Genomic DNA, 14,766 nt, shown 5'->3' on the forward strand with positions numbered 1-14,766 from the left:
CTGTAGGTAGCTTTTTGAAAAGCGTAGATCAGATGGATAGGGTAGATTTAGTTGCTTATAATTATACAAATTTTGAAAAATAAAACATTATATTGTTTCAATTATGTATGCATCCTTATTATTTGTTTTTGTTTTTAAATAATAGTTTTTTTTTATTTTCAAAGTATGAGAAATGGTTGTTTGCAACATTCACCATTGCAAAACCTTGTGCTTCAAATTTTTTTACCTCCCTTCTCTCCAGCAAGCAATTCAATATGTCAAACACCTGCAGTTCTTTTATACATATTTCCATAATTATGTTGCCCAAGAAAAATCCAATCAGAAAGGGGTAAAAATGAGAAAGAAAACAGAGTAAACAAGTAACAACAAAAAAGGTAAAAACACTATTTTGCAATCCACATTCAGACTACACAGTCCTCTCTGGATGCAGGTGGCTCTCTCCATCACAAATCCTTTGGAACTGACATGAATCACTTCACTATTGAATACAGCCATATCATTCGGAACTGATCATCACATAATCTTGCTTCTGCTGTGTACAATTTTCTCTTGGTTCTATTCACTTAACTTAGCATCAGTTCATGAAAATCTCTTCAAGTCTTTCTGAAATCATCATGCTGATCATTCCTTATAAAATAATAATATTCCATAATATTTATATATCATAATTTATTCAACCATTCTCCAACTGATGGGTATGGCCCACTTTTAATTTAACTATATGTAAATTACTTTAGGAAAGGAACTTTCTGTTAAACTTCTTATGTATTTCCTTTAGCATATAAGCCACCTGATAATGACTTCATGAAATCACATTATTTCATTGTTAGGAGGCACTTCAGTGGCCTACCTAGTCCAAACTGGGACACCCATCCTCTAGAAAACCCTAGGGTCCTTTTGTGGGACTGATACTATTAAGAAGTTTTCCCTAGAAACAAATTTAAACTTGGCACTTAGGTTATAAGAATGTATTAAGCACTGTGTGCCAAATATTGTGCTAAGTGCTGATAATCTGAAAAGAAATAAAAAACTATCCCTGGCAATAATGAGTTCATGATTTTAAAAAGTGAAAATTGCAAATAAAATGTAGAAAAATAACTAGAGAAAAAAAGATCTTAGAATTAAGAACAGATGGAGAAAGTCAAATATCCCACTTACCTCCATGTTTACATTTAAAATGTTTTATACTTTAATAATTCAGACTTACCCTTTGACATCATATGAGCAAATAGTTTCTACTGCTATCATAGAATAGGGCACCCTCCCAGGAAGACAAGACAGAGGGAAAGCCTTCACAAGAAATAGTGCAAGGTCCAAATGACCTCTTTCCTGATTTCATGGGATATTTGCAGACAGCTGTCATATGAACTATTGGTGAAAATGTAGCAATAGAAATTATGATAAGACAACTTGATAATGAAAATACTAAAGAGATTTGTAGAAGAATTATACTAGGACTAAGACTACACTCCTTTAGAGGAGATCATAAGATGTTGTGCCACAGTGGGTACAAATATCTTTTATAACCAGGGTATGATGAAAACTTCTAAAGATCTGAACATGGGAAGACAGGGTCTCTTTTGGCAAGTGACTTCCAGAGAGACTCATAAATGCTTTCAAAGTAGTAAAGTATGGCATCTGAAAGCTCAATGTTGGCATAGAAGTCAGGGTGGGAGAATAAGACCAAAAATCCAATGTCCAAAATACAGAGACTTTCAATGGGCATCAGAATATAGATTGACTCACAGAAATGGGAAGCAGGGCGTGGCTCCAGGGTCCAAGCAAAAAACATTTGGGTCATGATGGCAGGCAATATTATACCCAGAGAGCCTTTAGAAGTTCAGTAATCCAATATGATCAATCAGTTGAGAAGCAATCTGATGGGAGAAAGGGATTGTAATTGGGGAGAATAGAGTTGTATGCAGCTGGGACTACTGAGATATGGCCTAGAGAGTTGAAATCTGTCCCTGTCTTGCCTATAGATCCTTTGCCTCCAGGCACAATAGGCTTGATCATTTCACCTCCTGAGAATGCTTGAAAAACAGTGTCTATCTATACATTGATTTGGGAAACTGGGGAATGTGTAGCTAATATAGGTGTGATCTATAACCCAAGAGAAGTAATAGCACCAATTTTACTGATACACACTCTTGATAATCAATTTGGTGATATTTACCCAAATTTTGACTTCCAACAACAGAATCCAGGAATATTCTGGGCTGCAGCAATTACAGCTGACTGTCCTATGCTCACCATCTATATAAATGGCATATCATTGAAAAAGATATGGGTGCAGATCATACAGTCATTAGAGGTGCCAATGATCCAGCCATTGGCCAAAGATTAAGGCAGACACCTATATGCTTGGCATAGGAGGATCAATAGGAGCTGAAGTTAGTGATATCCCTTTGAGATGGATATTTGAAGGTGAAACTGGAAGTTTTACTCCTTTTGTAGTAGAAAAATTCCAATCAATCTGTGGGGAAGAGACATTTTATAATAATTAGGATTATAATTGAGTACTTCAGCTTTTTAGTCAGGGCTGCTGTTGAGGGTCTGCCAACACTCTCACCTGTTCCCATTCAATAGAAAACTAAGCAAATGAAAAAAAAAAATCAGCCTTTATTAGTTATAGTACAGGAGCAACTTAACCAAGGATACTTAAAACCTTCTCTTAAGTCCTTGGAATTCTTCTATATTTGTAGTAAAAAATAAATCTGGAAAATGGAGGATGTTGACTGATTTAAGAAGAGTAAATGTACAGATGGAAACTATGGGAACTCTTCAGCCTGAATATTCATCTCCTACTCAGTTGCCTAGAGAATGGCTTCTTTGGGTTATAGACATTAAGGATTATTTCTATTCTATCCTATATTCTATTCTATTCTATATTTATATCTATCTAGATAAGGAGGATATGAAAAGTCTTGTCTTTGCAGTGCCCAGCACTAATTTAGCTGAACCTTATAAAATATATGAATGGAAAGTTTTGCCACAGGGAATGAAAAATAGCCCTACTATATGTCAAAGGTATGTGGCTGCTGCAAATAAATCTTCTGGTCTTCTGTCTTTTATCCATGTTGTATTAGACACCTTTTCAGGATTTACTTTTACAATACCAGCAGTAAAAGAGACAGCTTGAATGGTCACTGAATTCCTAATTACAAAGTTTTGCAATTATGGCTGTGCCACAAGCAATAAAAACAGATATGGACCTGTATATACTTCTCAACATTTTACACACTTTTGTGTGCAGTTATCAGATTTTACACAACACTGGAATATGTAGAGGGCTTGAACTCTAGAGAAATATACTTGAAACAAGTTGTTAACTCAGTAGAATTGATGAGATGATAGTTTTCTAGTTCACATATCTACTTAGTACTTAGGATGGTGATGTCATGGTTCTCCAGTTCATACATATTCATTATGCTATATTGATGTAATTGTTTAAGGTATATGAGGGCTAAAAAGCACTGGAAATGAGACATTCTTTCTTTTATCATCCTGGTAACTCTCCTGCCTCCTCCACTGAGACCAAGGACTCGGGCTGGTCCCAAGATCCTCCAGAAAGCTAGCCCAGACATTACAGATAGTAATGAAACAACCCATACTTATACATACACACATCTATAAATATACGAATGAGATAGACGATAGATATATAGATAGACAGATAGATAAAAAGCCACTCATATGAAGTTAGAAGTTGTACAAGAGAATAAAACACTGAGCAAGGCACTAGTTTTATTAGGAAGGAAGGAAAGCATTCTATCAACTGAGTGAATTTTAAAGCAGGTGTTGTTTCTGGTTTATAACAATAGAGCAACAATTTAGAAGTGGCAATACAGAGCAAGAATCATTCTGACTCCCCCATCATGAACAGTGAATCAATTGTATTAGTGCAAGTGCAATATGAAGAATGGACATGAAAGTTGTGAAAGGAAGGAGCTAGGTTTTAATGAATAGGGCCGAAGTGATGGAAACAAAGAAGATACCAGAAAGATAATTTCACCTCCTATCTGGGCAAGTTGAGACAAGTATTCAATCACAGGAGTTAGGAGAATGCAAATATTTTGGAAAATAATTTGTAATTATGGACATAAATTATTTTAGCTTGTGATCCAGAGAATCCACTACCAGGCACATAGCCCTTAATAGAGCAATGATAAGAATCAAATCCCATATTTATAAAAATATTTAGTTCATTTTGTGATAGTTAAGAATTGATAACAAAGTATATAGTCTCTAATTAGTCCATGAATAAAAAAATAATATATAAATGGAATAGAATATTTTTGTACTAAAAGAAATGATAAATATGGATTCAAAGAAGTATCAAAAATCTCACTTGAACTCATCTAGTATGAAGTGAGTAGAATCCAAAATTATTTAGAGAATGTCTATAATAGTGTAAATGGCAAGAAAAATATCCATAGAACAATTAAAAGTGAATGTGACAAAAATATAAAGTTGAGAAGACATCCTCAACCAAGTGGGTACTGGAAAATATATATAACATATGCATCTCTTTGAATAGCTTTAGCTTTTTGCTAATATTTATTTTTCATATTTTTTTTCAGTAAGCTTATTTTTCACCAAGTTATCTTTCTAAAGTCTTCCCTACTTCTCATAGTTACTGAGTGCTAGGATACAAATGTAATGTCATTATGCCCCCATCATTATCAATAAAACTAGATCTCTATAGAAACATCAATATATATGTTATATTTCCAATAAATTGCTGTCTTTTTTTTTTTTTAGCAGTTCTTGAAATGATTGTACATTCTGTAGATATATAGCTTCTATCCTGTAATTTTATAGGATACATATTAAATTGATCATATTTGTCTAATATAATCTTGTTGCCAGCAGCTTCTTGACACGCTAAGATCATTTTTCTATTATCATCTATAAATATAATTTATATACTAGCACTTAGCTAGATGCCATTTCTACTTCCCTGAGATTTCTTAGTTTTGTTTTCCCACTGTAACTGCTTTCTGCTGTTAAATGGAGGTGACACTAGCTATAATCTTTCAGCACCTACATCTGCATTGCTTTTTAAATGAATTTGTACTCTAAAGCCACACTGACCTTGGCTATAATGCTTCTTCACTTAAAAAAATGATTAAATATTTTATAGATGAACATCTTTTCATTGTGATAATGGTTTCAAATTGTTAAAGGACAATCAGAATAGAAAACAAGTACTGGTTTGGGAGACACAGGATCTGGGATTCAATTTCAGATATGTCATTTATAACCTGTGTGATATTGGGCATGCCTTTTAACCTCTCTGGTTCTGACTCTTCATGTATAAAATGAATGCATTTACTTTGATTACCCCTGATGTCCCTTGCACCTTTATATTTCTGAGCCCATTAAAATTCTTTAAGAATGGTGATAGTCAATATACTTACTTTTGTACATTCTTACTTATTGGACTCAACATCTCATGACTAATTCATAGATAGTAACTAATTAGTATATTCTTCAATTTTTGTTTAATTTCTCTGGAGTTCTTTTTATCAAGATATAGAGGTAAGATTATTTTCATAATGTCTCAACACTCTAAAGTTATATGTATGATTTAAGATGTTAAATTCGTGTCCAACTCTAGACAACAAAATTAAGTAAAACAATTAAAATATCTGATGTCTAGCTATTTTAAATATCTGATATAATATCAGTATTCATAATTTAATCCAAAATAATTATTTGGGCTAAATTATGTACAAAATTAATAAAGATTTCATTTTATAATGTACAAATTTCACCAAATACTGCCAAGTTTTTTTTTTTTTAATCCAACAGAAATAACTACAAATACTTACATTATATTACTTCTCTCTCTTTTTAAAAAGTCTCACAAATCAGGATTCCAGTAACTCACAACAAAGGTAATATGAAAAAATTCAAATAACTAGTTTGAAAATACCTTAGATAACAAATATATATTTACATTTTGTGTCTCAATTATTTGAAATTAGTTCTTAGTTATTTTAGTTCTACTTCCAATTTATTTCCGTTTATACATGCTTCAGAATTTAGGATTTTCAGTAAATCAGTTTAACCCTCCTTCTCTTTAGTCTGAAATAATAAGGCAAAGATATGATTTTTTTAATCCAAAGGTTCACTACTATTCAAGTCTTATAGGTTATTATTAAGCTTATTAGTGAACACTTGACTGGTACCTATGTGAAACTGAAACCTTTCTCCAAGAAAACAAGTTAATTAGATGACATTACCTTATATTTTCCCTCAGCAGGGACACTTCACAAAGATATTTCTAGGATGGAATTTGCACAGTGATAAAGTAAATACCTTTCCTGAAGTGACTATCAGGGAAATACAAAGGAAAAGGAGAAAGAGGAGAAAAGTCAGAAGAACTAAGATCTTCAAGAATGGTGTTTCTGGAAATTGCTGCCTGACCCAATATGCAAATAGATTGTGGGAAAGTGAAGGCTGTGGGGCATTACTTTTCAGAGAGTATTATTCTGCCTTAGAACAAGTTTATATCTATTAAACCATGCCAGAATTAGTTTAAGTTCTTTGAGAAATTGAAAGTCTTTGCATACTGGGTCATTGTGGAGATTCTTCAAATATTAGTTTCCAAGAAATTGATCAGCATACGTTTATGCCATTGAAATATATACTGTGTTTTCCTTGGAACTTTCTGATAAAAATTTGGGAAAATGATTCTCAAAGTAGGCAATTCAGAGAAATAGGGAGGAAACAAATTTTGGTTATAAGAACATATGAGGAAAATTTAGCTTTCAGTATAGCTAGTTTTTTATAGATAGGATTAAAACAAATTATGAATGGAATAATGAAGTAAATAATGAATTAATTACATTGTGAAGAGCATATCATATTTGCTTAAAGTTGAATATAGCTAAAAATCCACCTGAAACACTATCATTTGAAGGAAGTGAGAGTACTGCTGTTGAACATATTCTACTGGGGGAAATTTACCTAAAGAATAGTTTTACCATTGATGAAATCCTATCAAAAATGTTTTTGTTTTTTTTTTCCAGGATATTCAAGAAATTTTTGCTTACAGTACCCTGTGAAGTAAAGTATGGGGACTTTGATCACTGTGGGAAAGAAATGTGGAAGTCTGAAGTTCTGAGTTTGAGTTCCAGAAAACATTCCCCAGGCCCATATATCAGCGTTATACAGTACAATCAATGCCTATTTATTCAGTGACAACTACTTTTACAAATTAGAGTTTTAGGATGCTAGATAAATAGTACAAAGGAATATGAGTGGATCTATCTATCTATCTATCTATCTATCTATCTATCTATCTATCTGTCTATCTTTATCTATACCTGATTTCTCTTTCTATCCTTTGCTTCCGGGCTTTGTTGCTACCTTAGCAAGTTTCTAGGTTTGCCTTCTTTGCTGCTCATTTTTTAAAATAAAAACTTGTTGGTGCAATCATCTCTAATCCTGGGGGGAGGTAAAGAAGAGAGAAGGTGCCTCTGGCCTCAGGTCCTCTTTCATTGAGCCCTTTGATCTGAAACCTAAAACAAAGAAGTCTTTCCTTCCATAAGTATCCATGGCCAGCAGAATCTCTGCGCCACTGCTCCTGCACTCATTGGCCATATTCTTATTCCTTCTAGCCCAGGGCCCTGTCTCAGCAGCATAGGTGAGCCTGGCATACTTTATCAATCTAGATTTCCTTAATCTTCTCGAACTCTGATGTCCAACTCCTCACCATGTCTGGGAGGTGAAAATGTCTGTAGCTAGGCCCCAGGCTATCTTTCAACTCAGGTAATCACAGGGGTAACAAATGTATTTATATGTTACAGAAGTCAAACCTTAAAACTGGTATCTTTCTTTGTATTTTGTCCAATTATCCTATGATGGCCACTGTTCTGTGTTTATTTATTTATTTTTTTAATTGCTCTTTGTTCACACTGAAACACATCTTTGTATTTTGTGAAGGAAATCTGAAGAACTTGAAATGTTTTGACCTCCTCTATTATCTTTCAATAATTCTTTCCCTTATTTTGAATTAAAGGACAGATAGCACTAATAACAATACTACTGTATCCTGGAGGGGGAAAAAAAAACAAAACAAAACAAAACAACAACTAGCTTAACAACCTCTAGTCTAAGTCTTAGTCTGAACATAAATTTTTGTTTGTTTATTTGCTTTTCCCATTGTTTAGTTGGTTAGACTAATCTCTGTTCAGTGATGATAGATCTTGTTAGGAGGAGAAGCTGAAGTCTAGAGCTTGAGTACATAAGCATCACTTCTTCTGAAAACAGCAGTGTCTGGAGTACATCACTATTACAATAGAACTTTTTTCATTTGGATTCTGTGTCTACTACAATGACCTTTAGCAAGCTTATGTCTGAATTTTTCATACCTCTTCCTCTGCAGCCCTACGACATATTTTGATACATATGTTATAATTATTCTTTATAATTAAGTTTTGCAAATAATAATGAATATTAGGCTGCTAGATGACACAGTAGTAGACTGTTGGATGTGGACTCAGGATTGCTTGAGTTTGAATCTTGTCTCAATAATTTATCAGTTCTAAGTACCTCTAGATATACTTCATAACTACTTTCAATCTCATTTTCTTCATTGGTAAAATACAGATAATATTAGCACATACATTGCAGATTTGTTATGTGGAATGAAGTAATGCTATTGTCAAAGGATTTTGTGAATATTAAATAGATATAAAAATATTAGCTGTAATGATATTGATGTTGAGAATTGTCATTAGATATTATGGGTCAGAACTCTGAACTTGAAACAAGGATACCTACAAAGTACTAAGTCAGTGGAATCGATAGAGACAATAGTTATTTCGGTTAGCATAGTTCAGTATGGTTGATTTAATCATACAACAAATAATGGTCTCCTAGTGACATAATGATTGGTTTATACTCAGTGTGGAGCATATAAGCAGGGACTGAGAGCCACAGAGGAGAAGCTTTCAGGGCCAGAGAAGACAAGCACACTAGAATCTCTCAGACACTGAGACAGATTCATTCCATTGTCCACCTTTGTGGTGGCTGACTGAAGCACAAACCTTTGGATTTGGAGAGATTCAGAGGGCAGAAAAGACAAGCAAGAGCTCAAGCTCTTGGAACCAAGGAGAGAGGTATTCCTCTAAGAAAACTAGCCCACCCCCAAGTGAAAGAGATAGTACTTTGAAGGAGATAATAAAGGATTTGGACTTTAACACCTGGCTACACTTGTGATGATTACTGAACTGAAAGAAAGGCTGCTCCCAAGACCTCCAGAGACCTCCAGGAAACCAATATAGGCAAAATTACAATTAGAGATGATAAGTCATCCTCTAGAATAATGTTTCTCATTGTCTTTTGAAGCATGATAAAATTAATATTATTATCTACTTATATCTACAAGGAAAACCTGTGAGCCATCTTTTTATTTAACTAACACTTTCTTTTATGTATCTTTTCATTTATAGTAAGAAGGTTATGACTGAAATGACTGTACTGAAATGTTTATACCTGCATCATTTAAAAGCTGTTAAAATCCATGAATTTATACCACTCATTAATTGAGGATAGTAATACCACAACTTTTTCCCTTCTTATTTCTGCAAGGTTAATTATAGACATAGAAGTAAAAAAAAATGTTGCATTATTATCTTTGAGTGAATTTAAATTATTAATAAAAATGTTGCATTATTATCTTTGAGTGAATTTAAAATTATTTTAGTTTTTATTTTGAGGGATGGGAAGGGTGAATATTACTATTGGAGTTATCAGAAAATGTATTGTATATCTGAAAATAATAAATGATGTTAATTGAGAGCAGAGCTGGGGCAAAGGGAGGGAAGTAAGTCAGTAAAACATTTTACTTCTTTTGCAACTATTTCCACTTGTAAGTCACTGGGTTATTATCTTTATGATTATTAACTTAAAATAAGTAAATATATTTATCTTTTCTTGAGTATACATCCTTCGGATCAAATTTTACTGTATTTTGGTAAAATAATATGCACATGGGAAGATAGAACAGAACACTTCATTGCTTTCATATTTTATAAAAAATAAAATTTTTCATAGAAACAAATATTTGACATTTTGAAAACATTTTGGCATATATATTATTTCAGTAAACATTAAAAGAACAGACTTCTCAAAGATTTTCATTGTAGATATATTATCTTTAGTACTGATAATCACCTGAATATTTTGATGGGAAAGCAAGTGAAAATTATTTAATCATCTAAGTCAACAGGCAGTAAAAATGTCCTCATAAAAAAGCAATAAAATTTGGAATAAGTATATGAAGAAATTATGTTAACAAATTTGTTCAAAATAGATTAACTTCTACAATAGGGAAATTTTTCTTCCTACATTGGTGGATTTTGAATTCTACTAGGACTTATATTTGTATGACAATGACTTTTACATCTTTAGTATAATTCAATTGAGTAAACATTTATCAAATCCTTAGTAAATTCATTTAACCACTTCATTCAGTCAACAAATATATATACTGAGATTTGCCCCAGGACACATGCAAAGGAAAAAATGCATATTTTTCTGCACTAAAGAATTTTATAATATCTGTTGAGGAGAGTTAAAAATATTTCTTCCTGTGGATTATTCTTTGATTCATCTTTATAGTCTTACCCCAGTTTACATACTGCCCTTCTTTGATGCCCAACTGTGAAAAGTAAGTCATTTCAGATTTTCAAAGAGCCTGAACTCTTAAGTTATTCTAAAGAGGGAAGGGGTTTGAAATGTCATCTCCTCTAATATTTTCCTTAGCCTTAGAAAGAGAAAAATTAAAGATTTTTAATGAAAGAGGTAGGTAGATAAAGTACAAAAGAAACTATAAAGTCTAGAAAAAGGTTAGATCTGACCTGGATAATATGAAAGAATTCATAATTTGTCTTTTTGTGATAAGAAAAAATATTTAAATGGAAAACTCCATTTATTTAAAAAATGATTTTTGGAATATCTTGTCATTTGTTTAAAATATAGTGGGGGGTGGTAATACTTATTACTCAATATAAATTTTAAATTAAATTTTATTCTGTTTATTTAAACTCTCCATACTTAAATCTTATAATATAAGTGACAGTGAGATCCAATTCATATGTGAAACATAAATCCAGTCACTCATTTCTTAAAGAATTCAAGTTATATAAACCTCATTGTCTTGCATAGAAATCCAACCTATCATTCGGTAGCTACTATTTTATACATTTTTCTTATATTCTACCCAAAACAGTTTCTTTTTTAATTTCAAAACACTGACTTCATTATATCCACTTGTCACACCAGAACAAATATGATTACTCTTCCACATTAAAATAAGATTGATTATATCCTACTTAAATTTGCCTTATTTGACAAATGCTAGTTTTTAAAAAACTTGTTAAATGACATGGCTTTGACTGTAGTCTTCTCCCATTCTAGTCACATTATCCTAGAATCATCATATTTTCGTATTTCTCTGCAAAACATTGGGATGATAGCACTCCAGTATGATTATATGAACAGGGTAGATTATAGTAGTACTATCATATTTTTTTCAACAGTATACTATACATGTGTTAATGTAAATGAATTCTATTCTTTGTCTGTTTATGCTTATCACTCCAGTAACAGAGTAGCCTTCTGAAGTCTTTTTCTCCTGAACCGAATGGTTAAATATTCCTTTTTTTTTTTTTTTTTTTTTTTTTTTGAGGCTGGGGTTAAGTGACTTGCCCAGGGTCACACAGCTAGGAAGTGTTAAGTGTCTGAGACCAGATTTGAACTCGGATCCTCCTGACTTCAGGGCTGGTGCTCTATCCACTGCACCACCTAGCTGCCCCCTGGTTAAATATTCCTTCAAAAATGTTAGATCATTTGATTTTTGACCCTAGGTATAGGGTTATATTTTCATCACTTTTGAATTTCACTTTATTAGACTGTGACCACCATTCTTATCTCCTCAAATATGTGGATATTTATTATATACATGTAAAATATTAGCCATTCAGTTTTGTGACATCTAAAAATTTGACAAATACATATTCTGAATAGATCTCCAACCAAATAATTGATAAAAATGGCTAAACATGGTCAAGGAAAAAGATATGAATCTCTCAATAAAGAATTTCTCCCTCTTGGGGTCTGTTTAAAAAACCAGTCTTGAACTCAGCCATTTCTGGTATCTAGTTCTTATCTCTCTAACTTTATCTCAAATGGTGTTCCTGAAATGCATGTGAATCATGTGATTATTATACTACCCCTACCATAAAATAAATGTAATCTAACATGATAATACAATTTTATCTCATTTAAAGTTTATACGTTTTACTTTTACAATGTTTTTTTCTTAATTGTATGTTTTGGGAGGCTATAAAGGGACAGCAAGCAAGCATATTCATGGCTAATGTGGTATTTGGAAGATTGGGTATATATAAGAGCCCATTCTTATTATAGGGAGGTAAACTGGGAAAGTCCACAACAATTATGGAAAGTGCAGAGAATATTTGGTCTGGAGGAAATTCTTCAGCATTTAAGATGTGAGCTTTCCTAAGGGAATTACATCAGATAAATAGGTTAAACCTTTGTTCATGGCCAAAATAAAATGTACTGAAAGTTGACTCTTCTTTGCAGAACTTCTTAATCTTTTTGATGTCATGGATTACTCTGATAGTATGTTAAGGATTCTTCAAATCTTGAATTTAAATGTATGATATTACAAAGGAAACTAATTTTACAGAAATGTTATTATCAATTAAAACAAAGAGTTCAGCTTAAGAATTCTATTGTAAGGCAATCAATTCACAACAATCTTCAGAAATTTTCATTCTGGAAAATATCTGTCTTCATGGAAGGATAAGAAATGTATTAATTCAGACTTTGACTCTTAAAGAGACTAAATCCAAAAGGATATGAATGTTTAGACAAAAGCAAAGCCTGAATATTGGTATATTTGCTCAGGAAACAAGGGGAGTAGACTACTTTAACATATTTTATCTTGATATCATCAGTTGATGAAACTCCAAAAATATTTCATTATTATGTTCTTCCCTTAAAAAAATCACAACAGTATTTTCCTCATTTTCATTTCACCATGATTATTAAGTGATTGCCAACAATACTATAGTAATCAGATCTCCAAGTTTATCTGACTGTCCTGAAATTGTATTTTGCCTAGTTCATGTAATTAGTAATAATTGAAGAGAATGATATGTTTTCTTAATACTTGGATTTCAATTCAAGCTAAAAAAATGTTTTCAATATATATATATATATATATATATATAATTCTTCTTTGTAAGCAACAACAAAAAAAGAATAGTAGAATATTCCAACCATCTCTATATAGTTACCCTCTTGGCAAGCCATTTTGAATAATTTTCCTGTGCCTCATTTTGTGTTCTGTCTTTCTGTTTCTCTGTCTCTGTCTCAGTTTCTCCCTCTCTGTCTGTTTTTCTCTCTCTTTCTCTTTGTTTCTTTTTCTCTCCACATACACACATGCATACACATATGCATGTAAGGGTCCTGGTAGGTCAGGCAAGTGCAATTGAGATATAAGTGGATCAATGGTCTTTGGGATCCCCGGATGTGCTTGAGTTGAGTACTTAGGTACTTCCTTTGTGGAAGGAACCCAGATCTCTCTGAAGTCTGGGTCAAATTCGGGATGTAACCTTCATCTTCAATTGGCTTGTGTCTATGATCTCATTGATCCTATTTAGGCTATGGTCAGGAAGAACTTTTTTTTTCTAGAACTCTCTCTCATCACATGTAGCTTGGACTGGGAGGGCACTACTAAGATAGGTGCAGGAGGTCATGGAGTAGATGTGATCATTGTGAATAAAGTCTAAGCTTGTTCATCTAAACTCTTGGGTGCTTTGTTATGCATACAAACTGCTTCTTTTAAGACAGCAGCTGGAGGATTCTGAGGACCTCAAAACAGAGGTAAGGTTGATATTATATTTACCAGTTTCTCTCAATAGGCCTAGCTAGTAATAAGGACAGATTGGCATTAGTTAGGCGAGAATAGGACTAATGTATGTATGCATACAATATGTTTCATTTTTTTTTAACCTCAGCAACTGAAAGGCCAATAGTTAATGAAAAACAGGATACCATATAAACAAACCCAAGAATCTGCCTTAAAATATTAAAAGATTTCTGAAATAGTCTTAGAGTAATTGTGACACTCCTGACTTTTGTCTAAAACAAACACCCTAAAGAAGAAGAAGGAACCATAGGGATATGAGGACAATCACAGAGTCTCAAGAATTAAAACTTTTTTTCTCTATGAGTTCAACTATGACCAACTCACCTTCTCTGAAATGTGTTATACTGCTGATCACTGTTTAACCCCCAACTTTCCCTATTAAATGCTAGTCCACAAATATATTTTAAAATGCTAACTTTCTTTTTAACTTTAACTTTAATTATGGTATTCTGTAACTGTTGACTATCTATCCATCCTCAAGTCATAGCTTCCATATCATTCTTATAAATCTTTGTTATCACCCCTGTGAAAAATTATTCCTTCACTTAAAATTATCATGATTTACTGGGACTTAATATACATTAATATTTAATTTTTGTATATTTAATTTAATTTATTATATTATATTATATTATATTAGGTAGTTAATAAAAATAATTGGTATTTTTATTATATTAATTTCAGTATATATATATATATATATATATATATATATATATATATATATATATATATATATATATATATTCTCTATTGACCTCACAGCAGAGTGTCTATCCTAAATATAT

The sequence above is a fragment of the Sminthopsis crassicaudata genome, chromosome 1 (genome assembly GCF_048593235.1).
Source record: "Sminthopsis crassicaudata isolate SCR6 chromosome 1, ASM4859323v1, whole genome shotgun sequence".
NCBI lineage: Eukaryota > Metazoa > Chordata > Mammalia > Dasyuromorphia > Dasyuridae > Sminthopsis > Sminthopsis crassicaudata.